Below are 27,458 nucleotides of genomic sequence, written 5' to 3' on the forward strand. Positions count from 1 at the left end.
AATCCTCCAAGAGAAGAAACAACTGGTCATAAAACTCCAAGGCACAGAGATAAATCACAAAGTGCTGAAAGGAAGGGTTGAGTTTCTTCAAAAGAAAGGGCAACAGACCATGAAACAGGAAGATACGGATTGCAAGCTTCAGGACATGGAGAAACACAACAAAGGCTTGCAAATAAAGCTCGATGAAGCTTTGCAAAAAAATAAAGAACTCCTCCAAGAAAAAGAGCAAATGGACGTAAAGCAGCGCAAACTCCAAGGCATGGAGGAAAAGTACAAAGCGCTTCAGGCAAGGCATGATAAAACACTGCACAAGAATAAAGAGTTGCTTCAAGAAAAAAAAGCAACAAGAAATTAAACAGAAAGAAATGGACTGCAAGCTTGAAGACGTGGAGGAAAAATACACAGCGCTGAAAATAAAGCTCGATAAAACAGTGCAAAGAAATAAGGATTTCAAACAAGAGAAAGAACAGCAAGACATGAAAGACAAAGATACGGATTGCGAGCTTCAGAACATCAAGAAACACAACAAAGGTTTGCAAGTAATGCTTGATGAAGCTCTGCAAAAAATAAAGAAATCCTTGAAGAGAAAGAAAAGCTGGACATAAAGCAGAGAGACATGCAGTGCCAACTCCAAGGCATGCAGGAAAATACGGGGCGCAGCAGGTAAAGCTTGATGAAACACTGCAGAAATATCAAGAGCTGCTTCAAGACAAAGAACAACGGGAAATAAAGCAGAAAAGAAGAAAACAAACTCTCCAGGACTTTGAGAGGAAAAACCAAAAACTGCAAGAACGTTATAACAAAATGAACAACAAAACAACTGAACTGAGAGGGAAAAGAAAACACTGCAAAAACAATGCTCAGACATGCAGAGTAAGCTCAATGACATGCTGAAAAAACACAGAACTTGAGGAACTTTCCAACAACTTGAAGTGCAAAAACACTGAGGTGCAGATGTTAAAGCAGCAACTAGAGAAAACAAACAAAGACCTGCAGTGTACACTTCAACAAATCGAGAGAAGTCAGCAGCTAGAAGACACGCACAACAAATTAGAACAGTGTTATACAGAGATGCACAAGGCAAAGCTAATGCAGGAGGCAAAATGTAACGAACTGAAAGAAAGGCTGGAAGAAAAGCAAGCCAACTTAGAAGAAGTGGAGAAAACATGCAGGAAACTTGAGAAGGAAAATACACAAATGATCGATGAGTTAAGAACCCTCATCCTAGAGAAAAAAGTGCTTGTGAAAAGCTCCTGGAGAAGAAGAAAAACGCTTCCGTTTCTTCTGGAGGAGGGACACTCCTGCTTTTTCTACGTTTTCTATGTTTTCTGCTGCTGATGTCACCTCGTCTTCCTCCACCTCTGTTCCATCGTAATCTTCACCTCTCCAATCCTGTCCCTCCCTTTCCCACCTGACACCTCTCCTCCCTATTTCCCTTTAACCCCTAACACCTGTCCCATCTCCTCCCCTCTCTCTCTTTCACCCTCACCCCCAACCAGTCCCGACAGTTGACTGCCCCTCTAGAGCCTGGTTCTGTCATAGGTTTCTTCCTTTAAAGGGAGTTTTTCCTATCCACTGTCGCACCTAGTGCTTGCTCAGAGGGGATTGTTGGGGTTTTCTGTCCTCTATCTCTTTCCTCTTTTCTATCCCTTTAATTTACCCTCTTGAAGTGCAAAAACACTGTCCCATCTCCCTCCCCTCTCTCTCTTTTTCACCCTCACCCCCCAACCAGTCCCGACAGTTGACTGCCCCCTCTAGAGCCTGGTTCTGTCATAGGTTTCTTCCTTTAAAGGGAGTTTTTCCTATCCACTGTCGCACCTAGTGCTTGCTCAGAGGGATTGTTGGGGTTTTCTGTCCTCTATCTCTTTCTCTTTTCTATCCCTTTAATTTACCCTCTTCTTAACCCCCCCTCTATTTCCTCAATAATTTAATAATAAACACAATTGGCTGCATTTTAAATGTGTCTGAACAATGTCTTCATTCAAGAATGAATTGTCTTTGTCATGGACTCGTGTATTGTGTGTTTTCCTCGGGTTGGTGATTCTCACGGTCGTTCAGCCCAGGAGTCCAGTGTTTTAGTGTTTTAATCACATTTAGTGTTACATTTTAGATCACCATAATAGGATATCCACAATTTAGGATTCAGGCATTTGTTTTAGTTCAATATCGTAATCATTCTATGATTGAGGAATTTTACAGAACCTTCAGTCAGCAGCAATAACTTCAATTCATTGACATTTGCAAGCATTCCTTTATACACAGCATTTCAGTCAGGTTGAGGTCTGGACTTCCATGCTGTAGATTTGCTGCTGTGCTTGGGGTCATGATCCTGTTGCATGGCCTAATTTAGGAGAAGCTTTAGCTGTCGGACAGATGGCCTCACATTTGACTCTAGAAAACTCTGGCATACAGAGGATTTTGTCGACTGCAAGGTGCCTATCTCTTGTGGCTGCAGAACAAGCTTAAATCAAAAAATTATCCACTGCCACTGCTATGAATCCTGGGATAGGGTGGGCCACGAGGGACACCCGAATCATCGTTCAAATCCAGGTAAAAGGAGGATGCATTTGTGGGTCACATTTGGAGCAGCCTTTGTCGCCTGGCTGTCACGTAATCGGCTGTTAAAGGCAGCCTCCAAATCACAAAACAACCACAATGGACCAAAGTGCCTTACAGAAGATTAAATAGATAAAAACAAATAGAAAGAAAAACCACAGAAAAGGAGAAGGATAAATAAAAAAAACATATAAATTACACATATTTAACAAACATGATTTCTTAGTTTGGAACATTTCTCAGTCACCTTGCAATCATGGGTTCTCAGTCACCTCGGGCACTTCCATTACAGAAGTACTAATTTTACCCTCCTGAAAATGTAGCTATAATTCAGGAAGGTAAAAAAATGGGAACAGTGATTTAATCTATTTGGATTTATCTTTTTAAGTTAAATATTTCTGTGCTTTCATCATCTTACAATCCGGTGATTGCAGCCATTCCCCAAATCTCTGTGAATGGTAACCATGTCCTTTGATCAATGATCATTGATCAATGATCATTCAAATTTGCATTGTAATGGTCAAGGAACTGACCTACCAACCCATTGTTCATTCAGTGGTGCTAGTTTGAGTCATTGTGCAAATGTACTGTTTATAAGGTTGGGGTAACATGCAGTCAGCTGAGACTGAAGAAGTCACTTGGAAGAGTGATGAAACGTTTCTCCCACTGAAAACATTACGTCCAGCTGAACAGAATCAACATTTTGGGATTCCTTACCTGGTTGATTAAGCATGCATAAAGATATTTCTGTTCTAAAACTTTTGTACATACAAAATAATATGACAGGACTTGAAGAAAAGTAACACATTTACTCTCATTTAGGGCGACTGAGGCTGGATCAGATGAGTTTTCCACCTACCTTATGTCCTCATAACTGGTGGTAATGGACAGCATGTTGCCTTATCAGCACTGGGGTCTTTTGTTTGATAGTTCCACAGTGCCGTGATGAAGTACCATACCCTCTGCTCTTTCCATTACAGGGAATGTCTAGAAAGCACAAACCTTTAATAATCACAGCTGAGATCATAAAGTGTAGTTATCCTTCCTTCCTTTCCTTCTGCCTTCCTCCTTTCCTTCTTCATTCCTCTTAAGCACTTAAGGGTTGCTGGAGAGGGGTTGAAGACTATCCCAGCTGCCATAATGTAAAACTCAGGGTACACACTTGACAGTTCACCGCTCAGAATCACATTCCCAATAGATGATTGTAATTCCCCAAAGAATCGACAATTAACCTAAAAAAGCGAGTTGTTGGACTGTGAGAGGGAGCCGGAGCACCCTCAGAGAACACAATATGCAAACAGCAGCCAGCACATTTACATGCACAACCTTCTTGCATTGTGTATTGTTTTTTTTTTACGTTATAATTTAAAACAAATCCCTTAATTAAATTAGTGAGTTTAAGTAATGTATGAAATATTACTGCTATCTAAGTCCCAGATTTCAGTTTATCGGACATTAGCTACATTTAATAAGAAGATATGAGATCCAGTGCCCCCCCCACACACACACACACACACACAAAACATGTTAAGGATTGTACATTAACATAAAACTGTTGTCCACACACACATATGAAGAGAGAGAGAGTATGCATAGTATGCAAACGGCTACCAAACAGCCATCATAATTAAGTCATACAATGAGAACAGGACAAATCAACAATGACTAATTAATATTAAAATCTGTAACATAATGTATTGTTTGGAGTTTAGTCTGTTGCTGTTACTATTTTTACCATTTCTTCTTGGGGCAACTGTAACCCACATTATTTCCTTAGGGATTAATAAAGTATTCTGATTCTGATTGTTTCAGGATGACCTGCCATTATCCAATGACACATCTGTTTACCTGTATCATTTGTTCGTTTCTTCTCCTCTTTTTTCTCTTTTTCTAAACTGAGCACCTGATGGCTTTGAACTTTTCTTGTCCATCTTCCATTGGTTTTAATTTTGCACTCCAGTATGAACACCCATCCCTCAACCAGAGGATCACCACAACATAACCTAATAGACCTACACCTTAGTTCACAGATTAACTTTGTCTAGGGTGTATTTCTGGGATTTCACACAACCCAGGATTCAAATCATGAATACATAATGGGCTTGGATTTACAACATTATGAATGAAATGTGCTCTCTTTGGAAGCAGCAGGTCTCCCTCCCCTTTCGACGGGTTATGTGTGAGACTTTAAATCATCAAACTGTAAATTATAAATTTTAAATTGTTATTGATCCCGTTACGCCGAGTCCTAAAGTGTATATTTATTTTCTTACTCTACTATATTTATTGTTCGTTTATTTGCACTGCTGTAACTGGAGCCTCGTCGTCTCGTCTCTCTATATACGGACTGTATGTAGCGGAGATGACAATAAAGTTTACTTTGACTTCAGCAGCGCGCAGGCGCACCGAGGGCTCTCGCGCTCAGTTTTCGTGTATAGAATTTCGAAAAAACATCGGTGCAAATTATAAGTCTGTATCATAATGTCCGGTGTTTTCGTGTTTGTTGTTTTGTTTTTATTTTGTTTTATTTTGTGAGTTGGTTATTAGATGCTGCTCCAGCCAGCCAGAGAATCCCCGCCGCCCGCCCTCTCCTCCCTGTGCCGCAAGCAGCAGGCGCACCTCGCAAACGGAGGGTGCCCTTACTCCCAGCAAATGGGCGATAGAAAACCGATCGGTGCCTATGCCATTCCCAATATGCGCTGGCTGCCGTCGGGGCAGCATGAGTACGAGCATTTTTTTTTTTTTTTTCTTTGCCGATGCCCGTGATGCCGCCCCGGGCAACCGCCCGTGTCGCCCGTATCTAAAACCGCTACTGATGAGATCCAAATATATGCCAATGTCAACACATGTTCATGTTGATGAGGTTTACTGAACAAATTTGAATCATCACAACAACAACCAAAATGTTAGCAACACATTATAAAGTTTATTATTATCACTATGGTAACCATGTTTATGTTTGTTACCTGCTAACTCAAACACATTCTGTAGGTGTCACATTTTGAGGACTGTAAGTTCACACACTTTCAGACTTTTGCAAACCGGAGTTGGAGATTGCAGAGAGAAGGCGAAGTGGTTTGTAAAAACTTTACAAGTTCTACGGATTATTTGCTCAAACAGCAAAAGTGCAAACATGTTTTGCTGGACTCTAAGAAGAAGAAAGGCACAGCCTGATTTGTCATGTTTTTAATATTAATAAAAAAAATGCTGTTTTTGTGCAGCAGTTCTTATTAAATCACATGCTGTTTGATTTATTTGAAACAGATAATAAAGGAGGATACTGTGGGTGTTGAGAGGACCCACTGAAAAGTACGATCTTTGCTCTCTGTCACATTTTTACTATGTTTAAAATTATGTTTATGTATACATTTATAAATACACATATAAACATGCATGCACAGTTTTCTCATTTGAAAGTAAATATTTGTCTGAATATTTGAGCTGAATCAGTTTTACTGTGTAAGTTGTAGATTTGTTCCCTCTGTGGAGTCCACAGCTTCATGCAGTCGGTTTAGCTGACTTTCTTGAGGCACTGAGGGCAGTTTGAGTGCATTACAGCAGACTGATCTTCTCTGTTATCTTTCCAGTGTGAGTGCACGAAAGGATCTCACAGATGAACATGTGGCCCCTGACACTCCAGCCACCTCTTCTGCACCAGTCTCACCTCCAGCTGAGGCTCAGACGAACAAATCAAAGAAGGCTTCCTGGTGGCGCAGATGGCTTTTTTTGTGAGGTGAGTTTACCACTGCAGAGAATAAGCTCTGAACAAACAAACGGTGCAGGAATTTGTGCATCATTTGTTTTTAACTGGATTTATTTGTAACTGGCAGAAAAAGTCAAAGGTTTTTCCCAAAAATGAAGACAAGGCAGAAGACACGGTCGTGCCACCTTCTGAACCCCAACAGAGGTACGATATTATTTTACTGTCTGAACAAGTTCTGCTGGTACTCCTTCCTTCTTGGATCATGAAGGAGAATCTTTTGTGTTTTGTCCAGTGTTAACCCCGTCAGCCAGTCTGAGGATGTTTTGGTCCTTTACTGTGTTCCTATTTAAAGCTGATTGATTGCTTTGTGTTTCTTCTCCTGTAATTTCATCACTGTGATTGCACTGTTTGTGTCTTTCCATAACAGTACCATCAGCACTGAAAAATGTGAAGTCAAGGACGTTGGTGTCCAGACAGAGGTTTCCTGCCCTCCCAACTCGCTGCTGTTTTTCTGCACGGTACGTTCTACAGAGCCGAGTGTGACACGTGAACAGCTGTTATAGGAACATGTGGAGTCTGAATGTTAGGATTGACACTCAAATTCTCATTATGTCATCCATTTTGGTTGAACTAACTGGTGATGTGTTCCTCAAAGAAAAAGGTGACCTTAGATGATGAGCCGCGTTGTCCTGAAGTCAATGAGAGAGATGAGCCACTTTCCAGGCCGTGTACCCCAGCAGGTCACGGTGGGAGCCAGGGGCCATGCTAAGAGACCACGCCACACACTGCTGACTAACATACGATGACGAGTTCGTCAATGATGAGCAGCGGCAGAGAACAGCTTACCTGCTGTTCTATGAAAAACAGGTGATTTCTCCCATCAAACAGTTGGATTGTAAATGGTAAATGGTAAATGGCCAGTATTTGTTTAGTGCTTTACTAGTCCCTAAGGACCCCAAAGCGCTTTACATCCATCCATTCACACACACATTCACACACTGGTGATGGCAAGCTACATTGTAGCCTCAGCCACCCTGGGGCGCACTGACAGAGGCGAGGCTGCCGAACACTGGCGCCACGGGCCCTCTGACCCTGGATTGTGTTGGATACTGTCGTTATATATGATTTTATTGTAATGTATAGTACATAAGACTTTTATTTTATTTGTATCTTTTATGTTTATGTTGTTTAGTGTACACTGAGGGCCGTGGGAGCGTTGCAATTACAAATTCTTGTGTATGACCTGTCCATATGTTTTTTTGACAAAAAGATGACTTTGAATTTGAGCATGTCCGTGCAAATACTCAGTTTTTTTCCTGTTAGAAAACAAGTGTGTTGCATTTATGCAGTGGTTACTATGGTGGCACTTTAGGTGCAAGTGTTGCAACCACTGTAAATGTGACACCGTCACCAAAAAATGTTATAAAATCAGAAGAAGAAAGAGAACTCTAATATGATAGCTACACACCAGCTGGACCATTATAACAACATCGCATCACATGAGTAACTTCACCATGACAAGACTTCAAGGACTCCAAGAATGTTCATACAGTGAGGATAAATCATGTTTTTTATTATTTATTATGAAAAAGACACAATATAGATACATAAAATGCAGCAGGAGCTCCAACAGCTAACATGTCAGTTAATTTGACACGTTGATTTATTTATAATTTCTTTTTCTCTCTTAGCTTTTCAGCTCCACATTTTGCCATTTCTTCCACACTCAACTCTTTTCTACAAGGTGAGCGCACAGTGAAGGAAGGGAGGGCTGATGGCATTAAGAGATTTGATTGGGCAATCTAGGGGCCAGTTAGTTCTTCCCTTTGGTGAAAGCTGGGCTCTTCAGTTCAGCATGGTACAGCTCCAAAGATTCTGCAACATCAAACCCTCTGTCTGCTAATATTACATCACCTGGGCTGAGGCAGTCCAGGTAACAGTTTCTATTTTGTTTTTAAACTTTAGATATAAACAAAACAAGAAAAGTAACATTTATCACTCCATCTCGATTCATTTTCATGTCATAAGTGTTAGCAACAGTTCTAGAAAAGGAGAAGGTGGTTCCAGTTTGCAGAAATGTTATTACAAATGTTCAAACTACTGCACTGTAAAATCTAAGTAGTTCCCAGAACTCAAAAAAACTATGCAAACTCATTGCCTCCAGAAAAATTGAGTGCAGTTTACTTAAGATGACTGTTAGGACAACTTCTTCACTGCAAGTATGCAGTACTAAGAATAACAATTTGTGGTAACCTGATTATGATTCAAAATGAATAATTAACAACACTTCTTGTAATGGTGTTAAAATCAGGACAACTTTTATTTTCGAATGCAAAAAGTAAAAGAAAATCAGCCAACATACTGGACACATATAATTGTCAATATAATTGTTTGTTGTTCTGCTGAACAATAACAATTATACTGTCATCATTGTTACAGAGATTGAAACTTTATTGATAATTTGTCCAGGTAAAAAATGCCCTCCCACAAATGTCATGTGACAACCTCATTGGCTTACAGAGTTTTGACATCACCCACATTTAGAATCTTACCACCACTTTGATCCTTTGATCCTTTGATCCTAAAACCCTTAAATAGGAGTGAGACGCAACAACTTTTAGTCTGTTATTCGCAGCATTTACGTTTGCAGCATTCAACGCGCCGCCAGAGAAGCCTTTTTGGATCCTTTTCAGAGTCACTGGTCACTGTTTATTGATTCTAACATGTCTCCAAAAAACACAACAAAAGAGAAATAGTAAAGCCCAGCGCTCCTCTTTGCAATCAAGAGGACAATATTCAAGTGCAGAAGATGTGCTTGGAAGAAATGCATGAGGAAAATCTCAGGAAGAATCACAATCACGCGACACCGGCCCAGCCAGAGTACATCTATTACGTCTGGCAAAGTTTTTTAAACAACGAGCGGAGATTATGTTGCTGAGAGAAGAATATGAGAGAAGGACTGCTGAAGTACATAGATTGTTCAGCCAGCTTGTTGAAAAGGAAGATATTCAAAAGGAGAAAGAAATGGAAGTCCTAGACATGCGCGGAAGGATCTTTGAGCTCCAAGCAAAGCTTAATAAAGCTCAAGAAAAACCAACAGAAGAAGTCCTCCAACAGAAGAAAAACGAGCAGGACAAGGACAAAAAGATTCAGGAGCTGCAAGTAAAGCTTGACGAAGCTTTGCAAAAAAATAAAGAAATCCTCCAAGAGAAGAAACAACTGGTCATAAAACTCCAAGGCACAGAGATAAATCACAAAGTGCTGAAAGGAAGGGTTGAGTTTCTTCAAAAGAAAGGGCAACAGACCATGAAACAGGAAGATACGGATTGCAAGCTTCAGGACATGGAGAAACACAACAAAGGCTTGCAAATAAAGCTCGATGAAGCTTTGCAAAAAAATAAAGAACTCCTCCAAGAAAAAGAGCAAATGGACGTAAAGCAGCGCAAACTCCAAGGCATGGAGGAAAAGTACAAAGCGCTTCAGGCAAGGCATGATAAAACACTGCACAAGAATAAAGAGTTGCTTCAAGAAAAAAAAGCAACAAGAAATTAAACAGAAAGAAATGGACTGCAAGCTTGAAGACGTGGAGGAAAAATACACAGCGCTGAAAATAAAGCTCGATAAAACAGTGCAAAGAAATAAGGATTTCAAACAAGAGAAAGAACAGCAAGACATGAAAGACAAAGATACGGATTGCGAGCTTCAGAACATCAAGAAACACAACAAAGGTTTGCAAGTAATGCTTGATGAAGCTCTGCAAAAAAATAAAGAAATCCTTGAAGAGAAAGAAAAGCTGGACATAAAGCAGAGAGACATGCAGTGCCAACTCCAAGGCATGCAGGAAAAATACGGAGCGCAGCAGGTAAAACTTGATGAAACACTGCAGAAATATCAAGAGCTGCTTCAAGACAAAGAACAACGGGAAATAAAGCAGAAAGAAGAAAAACAAACTCTCCAGGACTTTGAGAGGAAAAACCAAAAACTGCAAGAACGTTATAACAAAATGAACAACAAAACAACTGAACTGAGAGGAAAAGAAAACACTGCAAAAACAATGCTCAGACATGCAGAGTAAGCTCAATGACATGCTGAGAAAAAACACAGAACTTGAGGAACTTTCCAACAACTTGAAGTGCAAAAACACTGAGGTGCAGATGTTAAAGCAGCAACTAGAGAAAACAAACAAAGACCTGCAGTGTACACTTCAACAAATCGAGAGAAGTCAGCAGCTAGAAGACACGCACAACAAATTAGAACAGTGTTATACAGAGATGCACAAGGCAAAGCTAATGCAGGAGGCAAAATGTAACGAACTGAAAGAAAGGCTGGAAGAAAAGCAAGCCAACTTAGAAGAAGTGGAGAAAACATGCAGGAAACTTGAGAAGGAAAATACACAAATGATCGATGAGTTAAGAACCCTCATCCTAGAGAAAAAAGTGCTTGTGGAAAAGCTCCTGGAGAAGAAGAAAAAACGCTTCCGTTTCTTCTGGAGGAGGGACACTCCTGCTTTTTCTACGTTTTCTATGTTTTCTGCTGCTGATGTCACCTCGTCTTCCTCCACCTCTGTTCCATCGTAATCTTCACCTCTCCAATCCTGTCCCTCCCTTTCCCACCTGACACCTCTCCTCCCTATTTCCCTTTAACCCCTAACACCTGTCCCATCTCCTCCCTCTCTCTCTTTCACCTCACCCCCAACCAGTCCCGACAGTTGACTGCCCCTCTAGAGCCTGGTTCTGTCATAGGTTTCTTCCTTTAAAGGGAGTTTTTCCTATCCACTGTCGCACCTAGTGCTTGCTCAGAGGGGATTGTTGGGGTTTTCTGTCCTCTATCTCTTTCCTCTTTTCTATCCCTTTAATTTACCCTCTTGAAGTGCAAAAACACTGTCCCATCTCCTCCCCTCTCTCTCTTTTTTCACCTCTCACCCCCAACCAGTCCCGACAGTTGACTGCCCCTCTAGAGCCTGGTTCTGTCATAGGTTTCTTCCTTTAAAGGGAGTTTTTCCTATCCACTGTCGCACCTAGTGCTTGCTCAGAGGGGATTGTTGGGGTTTTCTGTCCTCTATCTCTTTTCTCTTTTCTATCCCTTTAATTTACCCTCTTCTTAACCCCCCCCCCCCTCTATTTCCTCAATAATTTAATAATAAACACAATTGGCTGCATTTTAAATGTGTCTGAACAATGTCTTCATTCAAGAATGAATTGTCTTTGTCATGGACTCGTGTATTGTGTGTTTTCCTCGGGTTGGTGATTCTCACGGTCGTTCAGCCCAGGAGTCCAGTGTTTTAGTGTTTTAATCACATTTAGTGTTACATTTTAGATCACCATAATAGGATATCCACAATTTAGGATTCAGGCATTTGTTTTAGTTCAATATCGTAATCATTCTATGATTGAGGAATTTTACAGAACCTTCAGTCAGCAGCAATAACTTCAATTCATTGACATTTGCAAGCATTCCTTTATACACAGCATTTCAGTCAGGTTGAGGTCTGGACTTCCATGCTGTAGATTTGCTGCTGTGCTTGGGGTCATGATCCTGTTGCATGGCCTAATTTAGGAGAAGCTTTAGCTGTCGGACAGATGGCCTCACATTTGACTCTAGAAAACTCTGGCATACAGAGGATTTTGTCGACTGCAAGGTGCCTATCTCTTGTGGCTGCAGAACAAGCTTAAATCAAAAATTATCCACTGCCACTGCTATGAATCCTGGGATAGGGTGGGCCACGAGGGATACACCGAATCATCGTTCAAATCCAGGTAAAAGGAGGATGCATTTGTGGGTCACATTTGGAGCAGCCTTTGTCGCCTGGCTGTCACGTAATCGGCTGTTAAAGGCAGCCTCCAAATCACAAAACAACCACAATGGACCAAAGTGCCTTACAGAAGATTAAATAGATAAAAACAAATAGAAAGAAAACCACAGAAAAGGAGAAGGATAATAAAAAACATATAAATTACACATATTTAACAAACATGATTTCTTAGTTTGGAACATTTCTCAGTCACCTTGCAATCATGGGTTCTCAGTCACCTCGGCACTTCCATTACAGAAGTACTAATTTTACCCTCCTGAAAATGTAGCTATAATTCAGGAAGGTAAAAAAAATGGGAACAGTGATTTAATCTATTTGGATTTATCTTTTAAGTTAAATATTTCTGTGCTTTCATCATCTTACAATCCGGTGATTGCAGCCATTCCCCAAATCTCTGTGAATGGTAACCATGTCCTTTGATCAATGATCATTGATCAATGATCATTCAAATTTGCATTGTAATGGTCAAGGAACTGACCTACCAACCCATTGTTCATTCAGTGGTGCTAGTTTGAGTCATTGTGCAAATGTACTGTTTATAAGGTTGGGGTAACATGCAGTCAGCTGAGACTGAAGAAGTCACTTGGAAGAGTGATGAAACGTTTCTCCCACTGAAAACATTACGTCCAGCTGAACAGAATCAACATTTTGGGATTCCCTTACCTGGTTGATTAAGCATGCATAAAGATATTTCTGTTCTAAAACTTTTGTACATACAAAATAATATGACAGGACTTGAAGAAAAGTAACACATTTACTCTCATTTAGGGCGACTGAGGCTGGATCAGATGAGTTTTCCACCTACCTTATGTCCTCATAACTGGTGGTAATGGACAGCATGTTGCCTTATCAGCACTGGGGTCTTTTGTTTGATAGTTCCACAGTGCCGTGATGAAGTACCATACCCTCTGCTCTTTCCATTACAGGGAATGTCTAGAAAGCACAAACCTTTAATAATCACAGCTGAGATCATAAAGTGTAGTTATCCTTCCTTCCTTTCCTTCTGCCTTCCTCCCTTTCCTTCTTCATTCCTCTTAAGCACTTAAGGGTTGCTGGAGAGGGGTTGAAGACTATCCCAGCTGCCATAATGTAAAACTCAGGGTACACACTTGACAGTTCACCGCTCAGAATCACATTCCCAATAGATGATTGTAATTCCCCAAAGAATCGACAATTAACCTAAAAAGCGAGTTGTTGGACTGTGAGAGGGAGCCGGAGCACCTCAGAGAACACAATATGCAAACAGCAGCCAGCACATTTACATGCACAACCTTCTTGCATTGTGTATTGTTTTTTTTTTTTACGTTATAATTTAAAACAAACCCTTAATTAAATTAGTGAGTTTAAGTAATGTATGAAATATTACTGCTATCTAAGTCCCAGATTTCAGTTTATCGGACATTAGCTACATTTAATAAGAAGATATGAGATCCAGTGCCCCCCCCCCCCACACACACACACACACAAAACATGTTAAGGATTGTACATTAACATAAAACTGTTGTCCACACACACATATGAAGAGAGAGAGAGTATGCATAGTATGCAAACGGCTACCAAACAGCCATCATAATTCGTCATACAATGAGAACAGGACAAATCAACAATGACTAATTAATATTAAAATCTGTAACATAATGTATTGTTTGGAGTTTAGTCTGTTGCTGTTACTATTTTTACCATTTCTTCTTGGGGCAACTGTAACCCACATTATTTCCTTAGGGATTAATAAAGTATTCTGATTCTGATTGTTTCAGGATGACCTGCCATTATCCAATGACACATCTGTTTACCTGTATCATTTGTTCGTTTCTTCTCCTCTTCTTTTTCTTTTTTCTAAACTGAGCACCTGATGGCTTTGAACTTTTCTTGTCCATCTTCCATTGGTTTTAATTTTGCACTCCAGTATGAACACCCATCCCTCAACCAGAGGATCACCACAACATAACCTAATAGACCTACACCTTAGTTCACAGATTAACTTTGTCTAGGGTGTATTTCTGGGATTTCACACAACCCAGGATTCAAATCATGAATACATAATGGGCTTGGATTTACAACATTATGAATGAAATGTGCTCTCTTTGAAGCAGCAGGTCTCCCTCCCTTTCGACGGGTTATGTGTGAGACTTTAAATCATCAAACTGTAAATTATAAATTTTAAATTGTTATTGATCCCGTTACGCCGAGTCCTAAAGTGTATATTTATTTTCTTACTCTACTATATTTATTGTTCGTTTATTTGCACTGCTGTAACTGGAGCCTCGTCGTCTCGTCTCTCTATATACGGACTGTATGTAGCGGAGATGACAATAAAGTTTACTTTGACTTCAGCAGCGCGCAGGCGCTTTCGAGGGCTCTCGCGCTCAGTTTTCGTGTATAGAATTTCGAAAAACATCGGTGCAAATTATAAGTCTGTATCATAATGTCCGGTGTTTTCGTGTTTGTTGTTTTGTTTTTATTTTGTTTTATTTTGTGAGTTGGTTATTAGATGCTGCTCCAGCCAGCCAGAGAATCCCCCGCCGCCCCGCCCTCTCCTCCCTGTGCCGCAAGCAGCAGGCGCACCTCGCAAACGGAGGGTGCCCTTACTCCCAGCAAATGGGCGATAGAAAACCGATCGGTGCCTATGCCATTCCCAATATGCGCTGGCTGCCGTCGGGGCAGCATGAGTACGAGCATTTTTTTTTTTTTTTTCTTTGCCGATGCCCGTGATGCCGCCCCGGGCAACCGCCCGTGTCGCCCGTATCTAAAACCGCTACTGATGAGATCCAAATATATGCCAATGTCAACACATGTTCATGTTGATGAGGTTTACTGAACAAATTTGAATCATCACAACAACCAAAATGTTAGCAACACATTATAAAGTTTATTATTATCACTATGGTAACCATGTTTATGTTTGTTACCTGCTAACTCAAACACATTCTGTAGGTGTCACATTTTGAGGACTGTAAGTTCACACACTTTCAGACTTTTGCAAACCGGAGTTGGAGATTGCAGAGAGAAGGCGAAGTGGTTTGTAAAAACTTTACAAGTTCTACGGATTATTTGCTCAAACAGCAAAAGTGCAAACATGTTTTGCTGGACTCTAAGAAGAAGAAAGGCACAGCCTGATTTGTCATGTTTTTTTAATATTTAAAAAAAAAAATGCTGTTTTTGTGCAGCAGTTCTTATTAAATCACATGCTGTTTGATTTATTTGAAACAGATAATAAAGGAGGATACTGTGGGTGTTGGAGAGGACCCACTGAAAAAGTACGATCTTTGCTCTCTGTCACATTTTTACTATGTTTAAAATTATGTTTATGTATACATTTATAAATACACATATAAACATGCATGCACAGTTTTCTCATTTGAAAGTAAATATTTGTCTGAATATTTGAGCTGAATCAGTTTTTACTGTGTAAGTTGTAGATTTGTTCCCTCTGTGGAGTCCACAGCTTCATGCAGTCGGTTTAGCTGACTTTCTTGAGGCACTGAGGGCAGTTTGAGTGCATTACAGCAGACTGATCTTCTCTGTTATCTTTCCAGTGTGAGTGCACGAAAGGATCTCACAGATGAACATGTGGCCCCTGACACTCCAGCCACCTCTTCTGCACCAGTCTCACCTCCAGCTGAGGCTCAGACGAACAAATCAAAGAAGGCTTCCTGGTGGCGCAGATGGCTTTTTTTTTGAGGTGAGTTTACCACTGCAGAGAATAAGCTCTGAACAAACAAACGGTGCAGGAATTTGTGCATCATTTGTTTTTAACTGGATTTATTTGTAACTGGCAGAAAAAGTCAAAGGTTTTTCCCAAAAATGAAGACAAGGCAGAAGACACGGTCGTGCCACCTTCTGAACCCCAACAGAGGTACGATATTATTTTACTGTCTGAACAAGTTCTGCTGGTACTCCTTCCTTCTTGGATCATGAAGGAGAATCTTTTGTGTTTTGTCCAGTGTTAACCCCGTCAGCCAGTCTGAGGATGTTTTGGTCCTTTTACTGTGTTCCTATTTAAAGCTGATTGATTGCTTTGTGTTTCTTCTCCTGTAATTTCATCACTGTGATTGCACTGTTTGTGTCTTTCATAACAGTACCATCAGCACTGAAAATGTGAAGTCAAGGACGTTGGTGTCCAGACAGAGGTTTCCTGCCCTCCCAACTCGCTGCTGTTTTTCTGCACGGTACGTTCTACAGAGCCGAGTGTGACACGTGAACAGCTGTTATAGGAACATGTGGAGTCTGAATGTTAGGATTGACACTCAAATTCTCATTATGTCATCCATTTTGGTTGAACTAACTGGTGATGTGTTCCTCAAAGAAAAAGGTGACCTTAGATGATGAGCCGCGTTGTCCTGAAGTCAATGAGAGAGATGAGCCACTTTCCAGGCCGTGTACCCCAGCAGGTCACGGTGGGAGCCAGGGGGCCATGCTAAGAGACCACGTCACACACTGCTGACTAACATACGATGACGAGTTCGTCAATGATGAGCAGCGGCAGAGAACAGCTTACCTGCTGTTCTATGAAAAACAGGTGATTTCTCCCATCAAACAGTTGGATTGTAAATGGTAAATGGTAAATGGCCAGTATTTGTTTAGTGCTTTACTAGTCCCTAAGGACCCCAAAGCGCTTTACATCCATCCATTCACACACACATTCACACACTGGTGATGGCAAGCTACATTGTAGCCTCAGCCACCCTGGGGCGCACTGACAGAGGCGAGGCTGCCGAACACTGGCGCCACCGGGCCCTCTGACCCTGGATTGTGTTGGATACTGTCGTTTATATATGATTTTATTGTAATGTATAGTACATAAGACTTTTATTTTATTTGTATCTTTTATGTTTATGTTGTTTAGTGTACACTGAGGGCCGTGGGAGGCGTTGCAATTACAAATTCTTGTGTATGACCTGTCCATATGTTTTTTTTGACAAAAGATGACTTTGAATTTGAGCATGTCCGTGCAAATACTCAGTTTTTTTTCCTGTTAGAAAACAAGTGTGTTGCATTTATGCAGTGGTTACTATGGTGGCACTTTAGGTGCAAGTGTTGCAACCACTGTAAATGTGACACCGTCACCAAAAAATGTTATAAAATCAGAAGAAGAAAGAGAACTCTAATATGATAGCTACACACCAGCTGGACCATTATAACAACATCGCATCACATGAGTAACTTCACCATGACAAGACTTCAAGGACTCCAAGAATGTTCATACAGTGAGGATAAATCATGTTTTTATTATTTATTATGAAAAAGACACAATATAGATACATAAAATGCAGCAGGAGCTCCAACAGCTAACATGTCAGTTAATTTGACACGTTGATTTATTTATAATTTCTTTTTTCTCTTAGCTTTTCAGCTCCACATTTTGCCATTTCTTCCACACTCAACTCTTTTCTACAAGGTGAGCGCACAGTGAAGGAAGGGAGGGCTGATGGCATTAAGAGATTTGATTGGGCAATCTAGGGGCCAGTTAGTTCTTCCCTTTGGTGAAAGCTGGGCTCTTCAGTTCAGCATGGTACAGCTCCAAAGATTCTGCAACATCAAACCCTCTGTCTGCTAATATTACATCACCTGGGCTGAGGCAGTCCAGGTAACAGTTTCTATTTTTGTTTTTAAACTTTAGATATAAACAAAACAAGAAAAGTAACATTTATCACTCCATCTCGATTCATTTTCATGTCATAAGTGTTAGCAACAGTTCTAGAAAAGGAGAAGGTGGTTCCAGTTTGCAGAAATGTTATTACAAATGTTCAAACTACTGCACTGTAAAATCTAAGTAGTTCCCAGAACTCAAAAAACTATGCAAACTCATTGCCTCCAGAAAAATTGAGTGCAGTTTACTTAAGATGACTGTTAGGACAACTTCTTCACTGCAAGTATGCAGTACTAAGAATAACAATTTGTGGTAACCTGATTATGATTCAAAATGAATAATTAACAACACTTCTTGTAATGGTGTTAAAATCAGGACAACTTTTATTTTCGAATGCAAAAGTAAAAGAAAATCAGCCAACATACTGGACACATATAATTGTCAATATAATTGTTTGTTGTTCTGCTGAACAATAACAATTATACTGTCATCATTGTTACAGAGATTGAAACTTTATTGATAATTTGTCCAGGTAAAAATGCCCTCCCACAAATGTCATGTGACAACCTCATTGGCTTACAGAGTTTTGACATCACCCACATTTAGAATCTTACCACCACTTTGATCCTTTGATCCTTTGATCCTAAAACCCTTAAATAGGAGTGAGACGCAACAACTTTTAGTCTGTTATTCGCAGCATTTACGTTTGCAGCATTCAAACGCCGCCAGAGAAGCCTTTTTGGATCCTTTTCAGAGTCACTGGTCACTGTTTATTGATTCTAACATGTCTCCAAAAAACACAACAAAAGAGAAATAGTAAAGCCCAGCGCTCCTCTTTGCAATCAAGAGGACAATATTCAAGTGCAGAAGATGTGCTTGGAAGAAATGCATGAGGAAAATCTCAGGAAGAATCACAATACGCGACACCGGCCCAGCCAGAGTACATCTATTACGTCTGGCAAAGTTTTTTTTAAACAACGAGCGGAGATTATGTTGCTGAGAGAAGAATATGAGAGAAGGACTGCTGAAGTACATAGATTGTTCAGCCAGCTTGTTGAAAAGGAAGATATTCAAAAGGAGAAAGAAATGGAAGTCCTAGACATGCGCGGAAGGATCTTTGAGCTCCAAGCAAAGCTTAATAAAGCTCAAGAAAAACCAACAGAAGAAGTCCTCCAACAGAAGAAAAACGAGCAGGACAAGGACAAAAAGATTCAGGAGCTGCAAGTAAAGCTTGACGAAGCTTTGCAAAAAATAAAGAAATCCTCCAAGAGAAGAAACAACTGGTCATAAAACTCCAAGGCACAGAGATAAATCACAAAGTGCTGAAAGGAAGGGTTGAGTTTCTTCAAAAGAAAGGGCAACAGACCATGAAACAGGAAGATACGGATTGCAAGCTTCAGGACATGGAGAAACACAACAAAGGCTTGCAAATAAAGCTCGATGAAGCTTTGCAAAAAATAAAGAACTCCTCCAAGAAAAAGAGCAAATGGACGTAAAAGCAGCGCAAACTCCAAGGCATGGAGGAAAAGTACAAAGCGCTTCAGGCAAGGCATGATAAAACACTGCACAAGAATAAAGAGTTGCTTCAAAGAAAAAGCAACAAGAAATTAAACAGAAAGAAATGGACTGCAAGCTTGAAGACGTGGAGGAAAAATACACAGCGCTGAAAATAAAGCTCGATAAAACAGTGCAAAGAAATAAGGATTTCAAACAAGAGAAAGAACAGCAAGACATGAAAGACAAAGATCTGGATTGTAGCTTCAGATCTGGATTCAAGAACACACAACAAAGGTTTGCAAGTAATGCTTGATGAAGCTCTGCAAAAAATAAAGAAATCCTTGAAGAGAAAGAAAAGCTGGACATAAAGCAGAGAGACATGCAGTGCCAACTCCAAGGCATGCAGGAAAAAATACGGAGCGCAGCAGGTAAAACTTGATGAAACACTGCAGAAATATCAAGAGCTGCTTCAAGACAAAGAACAACGGGAAATAAAGCAGAAAGAAGAAAACAAACTCTCCAGGACTTTGAGAGGAAAAACCAAAACTGCAAGAACGTTATAACAAAATGAACAACAAAACAACTGAACTGGAGAGGAAAAGAAAACACTGCAAAAACAATGCTCAGACATGCAGAGTAAGCTCAATGACATGCTGAGAAAAAACACAGAACTTGAGGAACTTTCCAACAACTTGAAGTGCAAAAACACTGAGGTGCAGATGTTAAAGCAGCAACTAGAGAAAACAAACAAAAAGACCTGCAGTGTACACTTCAACAAATCGAGAGAAGTCAGCAGCTAGAAGACACGCACAACAAATTAGAACAGTGTTATACAGAGATGCACAAGGCAAAGCTAATGCAGGAGGCAAAATGTAACGAACTGAAAGAAAGGCTGGAAGAAAAGCAAGCCAACTTAGAAGAAGTGGAGAAAACATGCAGGAAACTTGAGAAGGAAAATACACAAATGATCGATGAGTTAAGAACCCTCATCCTAGAGAAAAAAGTGCTTGTGGAAAAGCTCCTGGAGAAGAAGAAAAAACGCCTGTTTCTTCTGGAGGAGGGACACTCCTGCTTTTTCTACGTTTTCTATGTTTTCTGCTGCTGATGTCACCTCGTCTTCCTCCACCTCTGTTCCATCGTAATCTTCACCTCTCCAATCCTGTCCCCTCCCTTTCCCACCTGACACCTCTCCCTCCCCTATTTCCCTTTAACCCCTAACACCTGTCCCATCTCCCTCCCCTCTCTCTCTCTTTCACCCTCACCCCCCAACCAGTCCCGACAGTTGACTGCCCCCTCTAGAGCCTGGTTCTGTCATAGGTTTCTTCCTTTAAAGGGAGTTTTTCCTATCCACTGTCGCACCTAGTGCTTGCTCAGAGGGGATTGTTGGGGTTTTCTGTCCTCTATCTCTTTCCTCTTTTCTATCCCTTTAATTTACCCTCTTGAAGTGCAAAAACACTGTCCCATCTCCTCCCTCTCTCTTTTTCACCCTCACCCCCAACCAGTCCCGACAGTTGACTGCCCCTCTAGAGCCTGGTTCTGTCATAGGTTTCTTCCTTTAAAGGGAGTTTTTCCTATCCACTGTCGCACCTAGTGCTTGCTCAGAGGGATTGTTGGGGTTTTCTGTCCTCTATCTCTTTTCTCTTTCTATCCCTTTAATTTACCCTCTTCTTAACCCCCCTCTATTTCCTCAATAATTTAATAATAAACACAATTGGCTGCATTTTAAATGTGTCTGAACAATGTCTTCATTCAAGAATGTCTTTGTCTTTGTCATGGACTCGTGTATTGTGTGTTTTCCTCGGGTTGGTGATTCTCACGGTCGTTCAGCCCAGGAGTCCAGTGTTTTAGTGTTTTAATCACATTTAGTGTTACATTTTAGATCACCATAATAGGATATCCACAATTTAGGATTCAGGCATTTGTTTTAGTTCAATATCGTAATCATTCTATGATTGAGGAATTTTACAGAACCTTCAGTCAGCAGCAATAACTTCAATTCATTGACATTTGCAAGCATTCCTTTATACACAGCATTTCAGTCAGGTTGAGGTCTGGACTTCCATGCTGTAGATTTGCTGCTGTGCTTGGGGTCATGATCCTGTTGCATGGCCTAATTTAGGAGAAGCTTTAGCTGTCGGACAGATGGCCTCACATTTGACTCTAGAAAACTCTGGCATACAGAGGATTTTGTCGACTGCAAGGTGCCTATCTCTTGTGGCTGCAGAACAAGCTTAAATCAAAAAATTATCCACTGCCACTGCTATGAATCCTGGGATAGGGTGGGCCACGAGGGACACCCGAATCATCGTTCAAATCCAGGTAAAAGGAGGATGCATTTGTGGGTCACATTTGGAGCAGCCTTTGTCGCCTGGTTGTCACGTAATCGGCTGTTAAAGGCAGCCTCCAAATCACAAAACAACCACAATGGACCAAAGTGCCTTACAGAAGATTAAATAGATAAAAACAAATAGAAAGAAAAACCACAGAAAAGGAGAAGGATAAATAAAAAACATATAAATTACACATATTTAACAAACATGATTTCTTAGTTTGGAACATTTCTCAGTCACCTTGCAATCATGGGTTCTCAGTCACCTCGGCACTTCCATTACAGAAGTACTAATTTTACCCTCCTGAAAATGTAGCTATAATTCAGGAAGGTAAAAAAAAATGGGAACAGTGATTTAATCTATTTGGATTTATCTTTTAAGTTAAATATTTCTGTGCTTTCATCATCTTACAATCCGGTGATTGCAGCCATTTCCCCAAATCTCTGTGAATGGTAACCATGTCCTTTGATCAATGATCATTGATCAATGATCATTCAAATTTGCATTGTAATGGTCAAGGAACTGACCTACCAACCCATTGTTCATTCAGTGGTGCTAGTTTGAGTCATTGTGCAAATGTACTGTTTATAAGGTTGGGGTAACATGCAGTCAGCTGAGACTGAAGAAGTCACTTGGAAGAGTGATGAAACGTTTCTCCCACTGAAAACATTACGTCCAGCTGAACAGAATCAACATTTTGGGATTCCTTACCTGGTTGATTAAGCATGCATAAAGATATTTCTGTTCTAAAACTTTTGTACATACAAAATAATATGACAGGACTTGAAGAAAAGTAACACATTTACTCTCATTTAGGGCGACTGAGGCTGGATCAGATGAGTTTTCCACCTACCTTATGTCCTCATAACTGGTGGTAATGGACAGCATGTTGCCTTATCAGCACTGGGGTCTTTTGTTTGATAGTTCCACAGTGCCGTGATGAAGTACCATACCCTCTGCTCTTTCCATTACAGGGAATGTCTAGAAAGCACAAACCTTTAATAATCACAGCTGAGATCATAAAGTGTAGTTATCCTTCCTTCCTTTCCTTCTGCCTTCCTCCTTTCCTTCTTCATTCCTCTTAAGCACTTAAGGGTTGCTGGAGAGGGGTTGAAGACTATCCCAGCTGCCATAATGTAAAACTCAGGGTACACACTTGACAGTTCACCGCTCAGAATCACATTCCCAATAGATGATTGTAATTCCCCAAAGAATCGACAATTAACCTAAAAAGCGAGTTGTTGGACTGTGAGAGGGAGCCGAGCACCCTCAGAGAACACAATATGCAAACAGCAGCCAGCACATTTACATGCACAACCTTCTTGCATTGTGTATTGTTTTGTTTTTTTACGTTATAATTTAAAACAAATCCCTTAATTAAATTAGTGAGTTTAAGTAATGTATGAAATATTACTGCTATCTAAGTCCCAGATTTCAGTTTATCGGACATTAGCTACATTTAATAAGAAGATATGAGATCCAGTGCCCCCCCCCCACACACACACACACACACACACAAAACATGTTAGGGATTGTACATTAACATAAAACTGTTGTCCACACACACATATGAAGAGAGAGAGAGAGTATGCATAGTATGCAAACGGCTACCAAACAGCCATCATAATTCGTCATACAATGAGAACAGGACAAATCAACAATGACTAATTAATATTAAAATCTGTAACATAATGTATTGTTTGGAGTTTAGTCTGTTGCTGTTACTATTTTTACCATTTCTTCTTGGGGCAACTGTAACCCACATTATTTCCTTAGGGATTAATAAAGTATTCTGATTCTGATTGTTTCAGGATGACCTGCCATTATCCAATGACACATCTGTTTACCTGTATCATTTGTTCGTTTCTTCTCCTCTTCTTTTCTCTTTTTTCTAAACTGAGCACCTGATGGCTTTGAACTTTTCTTGTCCATCTTCCATTGGTTTTAATTTTGCACTCCAGTATGAACACCCATCCCTCAACCAGAGGATCACCACAACATAACCTAATAGACCTACACCTTAGTTCACAGATTAACTTTGTCTAGGGTTTATTTCTGGGATTTCACACAACCCAGGATTCAAATCATGAATACATAATGGGCTTGGATTTACAACATTATGAATGAAATGTGCTCTCTTTGAAGCAGCAGGTCTCCCTCCCTTTCGACGGGTTATGTGTGAGACTTTAAATCATCAAACTGTAAATTATAAATTTTAAATTGTTATTGATCCCGTTACCCCGAGTCCTAAAGTGTATATTTATTTTCTTACTCTACTATATTTATTGTTCGTTTATTTGCACTGCTGTAACTGGAGCCTCGTCGTCTCGTCTCTCTATAACAGGGGTAGGCAACCTTTCTGATGGCGAGTGCCATTTAAAATTTCCTCAGAAGTCAGTGTGCCATATGATTGCATTAGCAATAAATTTAATAACGCTCTATATGAACAGTTACACATTATATAGAACCACTTTATAGAATTATATTTGCAAATGTTGGCAGCTATCAGCGAATAGTTATCAGCTATTTTGAAACAAAAAAAAGACACTTTTTATTCATAACAAGAACTCCATAACAGTAAATGAACTGTACAACAGAAAATACAAATGCTATTTATGGTCTCCTCACAACAGTGATAAGAAAAATAAACTGGGCCAATATGATATGTTTGTTAATACAGAGACACACATGTTAATGTGATCTCTGGTCTCCCACTCAGAGACACAGGTCTCCGAGTGTCCAACATTCAGATGGCTACCTGAGGACACTCATGTGAGAGAAAATCTGCTCACACAGATATGTAGAGCCAAATACTGTCAATAAGGCCTCTGCAATGTTCTGAAGACAGTTAAACTTGTCAGGTAGTGATGTCCAGCAGGTGAAAATGCAGCTCCATGAACACGCACAGCTGTGGATTCCAGCTGCTTCGATGTCGCATTAACTGGCATTAACTCAGCCAGTTAATGCGAGAGAAATCTAGCTGCTCATTAAAGATTTCTGGTTTGATCAGGAAATAAAACATTGGTCCATACACCTGAAAGTCCCAAAAATGCATTGTGTCTCGAGTCTATGGATGCATTTTGACTAAAGACCGGCCCCCCAGATATTAAAGCCATAAAGCCTTTGAATGTTGTGACAGTGATGTACACTGTCTTGTTGGTAAATGTATGATTTCTATTCATTTTACGTCAGATAAAAACTTTGGTTGTAAGCTTCAGATAATTATTTAATAACAGCCAGACATTTTAAATGAGAATAAGAAAGTATTTCTTTGTGCCCCCCTTTCCCTGTTAATGCCCTACCTGGCCCCCCTGGCAAAACTTTGCTAGATCCGCCCCTGCACAGTTACCAGCTGTCAGCTACGTAGAAAAGGATCCTGGTGTTATTTGTCTCTCAGAAACAGTTCATAACTTCCCTTCAACCCATTCATGTCACCTAAAAGGTAAACCTGTTTCTCCATCACCTGTTCAGCTCTGATGATTCAGTAAGGACATCTCCTGGTTTCATCTTCATGTTTCCCTCTCACCAGATATACAAACCGATATCATGACCAGCAGCTTTACAGCTGTGGCTCCAGCAAACATCAGCTGATACTAGAAATTAATATTAAATAAATTCTAACAACAGCTGACCAAGCTTAAACGTGCTGCTGTTGTTTAGTGCGACATCCGGCGATTTCCTCTTTCTGGCGCAAAGTGAGCGATAAACAAACAAGAGAGAAAAGCTGATCAGCTGATCATTGGGACGATTCCGTTTGTACGGAACGGTTGGCAACTCTACTAACTAACCTTATGAATAAAATAAAGTTCACTATCAATAAAATCATAGCACCCGCCCAGCAGTATATAAATTCTGTCATGCTAGCTAGTACGCAGTACGAGTTGTTGTAACTGACTGTAAAAAGTCAGCACAACGAAAATAAACTGCACCTAAACTTGGTTTATATCTGACCCAGATAGACTGCAGGTCATAACTTCTTACCTGAAGTTTAGTTCACCTGATGCTCCGACCGGCGGCTGCCTCGGGTCTCTCCTCTTGCCTCCCCTTCCCTCATCCACCTGCTGGCCTCCACCACTTGTTAATTTTACTGAATCTGTGGAAGCTACGCCATGGCCAACACTAAACAACTGAGTTATTTTTACACACCGACCAGCGTCTGGCCAATCCACCACCAAAAAAAATCAATAAAAAAAAAAATCATCGGGCCATCGAGCAAATGCCCGGTATGCCCGATGGCCAGTCCAGCTATGGTCGTGCGTGCCATCAGTTAACCCTTTGCGTGCCAACGGTGGCACGCGTGCCTAGGGTTGCCGACCCCTGCTCTATATACGGACTGTATGTAGCGGAGATGACAATAAAGTTTACTTTGACTTCAGCAGCGCGCAGGCGCACCGAGGGCTCTCGCGCTCAGTTTTCGTGTATAGAATTTTGAAAAAACATCGGTGCAAATTATAAGTCTGTATCATAATGTCCGGTGTTTTCGTGTTTGTTGTTTTGTTTTTATTTTGTTTTATTTTGCGAGTTGGTTATTAGATGCTGCTCCAGCCAGCCAGAGAATCCCCCGCCGCCCCGCCCTCTCCTCCCTGTGCCGCAAGCAGCAGGCACACCTCGCAAACGGAGGGCGCCCTTACTCCCAGCAAATGGGCGATAGAAAACCGATCGGTGCCTCGGTGCCTATGACATTCCCAATATGCGCTGGCTGCCGTCGGGGCAGCATGAGTACGAGGTTTTTTGTTTTGTTTCTTTTGCCGATGCCCGTGATGCCGCCCCCCATCACGATGCCGCCCCGGGCAACCGCCTGTGTCGCCCGTATCTAAAACCGCTACTGTTTATATCGATACACCGTAATAAAATGGGAATGGTTGGTGATATTAAAGTCCTGTTTGTGGCACATTAGTATATGTGAGGGTGCAAACTCCTCAAGATGGGTGGTGACCATGGTGGCCATTTAGAAGTCGGCCATCTTGGATACAACTTTTGTTTTTTCAATAGGAAGAGGGCCATGTGACACATCAAACTTATTGGTAATGTCACAAGAAAAACAATGCTGTGCTTGGTTTCAACGTAACTTTATTCTTTCATGAGTTATTTACAACATTTACATTTTCCTGATCTCACACTGCGAGCTGTACTCATTACATCAGCCCAAAAGAGCGAAGCAAGAGAAATATGGTTAAATAACATATGATTTATATGAGTAATGGAAACCCTCACCCCCTGATTCAGCAGCTTGTAGAACCATCTTCAGCTGCAATAACTTAAAAGTAATCATTTTCTTTGACTTCTTCAGTCTCTCAGATGTCTGTACAGATCTGGTCTGGACTGTGACTTATTAAATTAAATTAATAAATAAATAATGAAACCGTGTCACATGTCATGTTTTTGTTGTTCATCTGAGGTTGCATTTGTCTAATTTTAAGACTTGCTTGAGATGACCTTTATTAGCTGATATTATATAATGAGAACGCATCAATTTGTTGTAAAGAGTTAAACACTAATTAATGAATATTTATGAGGAAGAATACCACTGTTTCTGACTGATTGTACCTTTAAAACAGAAATGGAGTGAGAAGTGACACCTTGTAGACAACAAGACCACTGCTGAACCGATAGGAGGGACCACAAAATGACAGGTAAGTTATTACTGCATCCATCCATCCTGATTGCTTGCATAAGGTTTCTCGGGCTACCAACTGACTCCTTTCAACAAAAACCTGCGTTCTCTCTTGTCTAATGTCTTAACTTTAATCAGCAGATGATCCATGGGTAAATTTTCCAGATTGTTCTAAGGCTTGAATGTCTCTGCTAAGTGTCCCTCATCTACTGTTCAACATTGTTTCAGCGATTGCAGATCCTTTACCGGACAGCGTAACCAGAGCATTACCAGAGAGCATTAAGGGGCAGAGAGGAGGATGTTACTCTCCATGTTGTTGGCACATTTCAGGAGGACGCTGCTAAAAAAAGTTACAC

General features: G+C 40.6%; 2 long non-coding RNA genes across 4 annotated transcripts; both read left to right on the forward strand.

Annotated features, from left to right (window-relative positions):
• Positions 1-14,775: 14,775 nt before the first annotated feature.
• On the forward strand, positions 14,776-16,167 carry LOC120436507. 3 transcript variants are annotated; one of them, XR_005610510.1, is made up of 5 exons: positions 14,776-15,024; positions 15,282-15,328; positions 15,608-15,753; positions 15,851-15,927; positions 16,151-16,167. It is a non-coding gene; the product is annotated as an uncharacterized LOC120436507 (long non-coding RNA). The 3 variants fall into 3 exon arrangements; XR_005610509.1 differs by having other exon boundaries at positions 15,009-15,089; XR_005610508.1 differs by lacking the exon at positions 14,776-15,024 and having other exon boundaries at positions 15,115-15,328.
• Positions 16,165-27,419, forward strand: LOC120436508. The gene is made up of 4 exons (XR_005610511.1): positions 16,165-16,240; positions 16,378-16,590; positions 27,047-27,121; positions 27,331-27,419. It is a non-coding gene; the product is annotated as an uncharacterized LOC120436508 (long non-coding RNA).
• The last annotated feature ends 39 nt before the right edge of the window (positions 27,420-27,458 follow it).

Source organism: Oreochromis aureus, linkage group 23 (assembly GCF_013358895.1).
Source record: "Oreochromis aureus strain Israel breed Guangdong linkage group 23, ZZ_aureus, whole genome shotgun sequence".
Classification (NCBI taxonomy): Eukaryota; Metazoa; Chordata; class Actinopteri; order Cichliformes; family Cichlidae; genus Oreochromis; species Oreochromis aureus.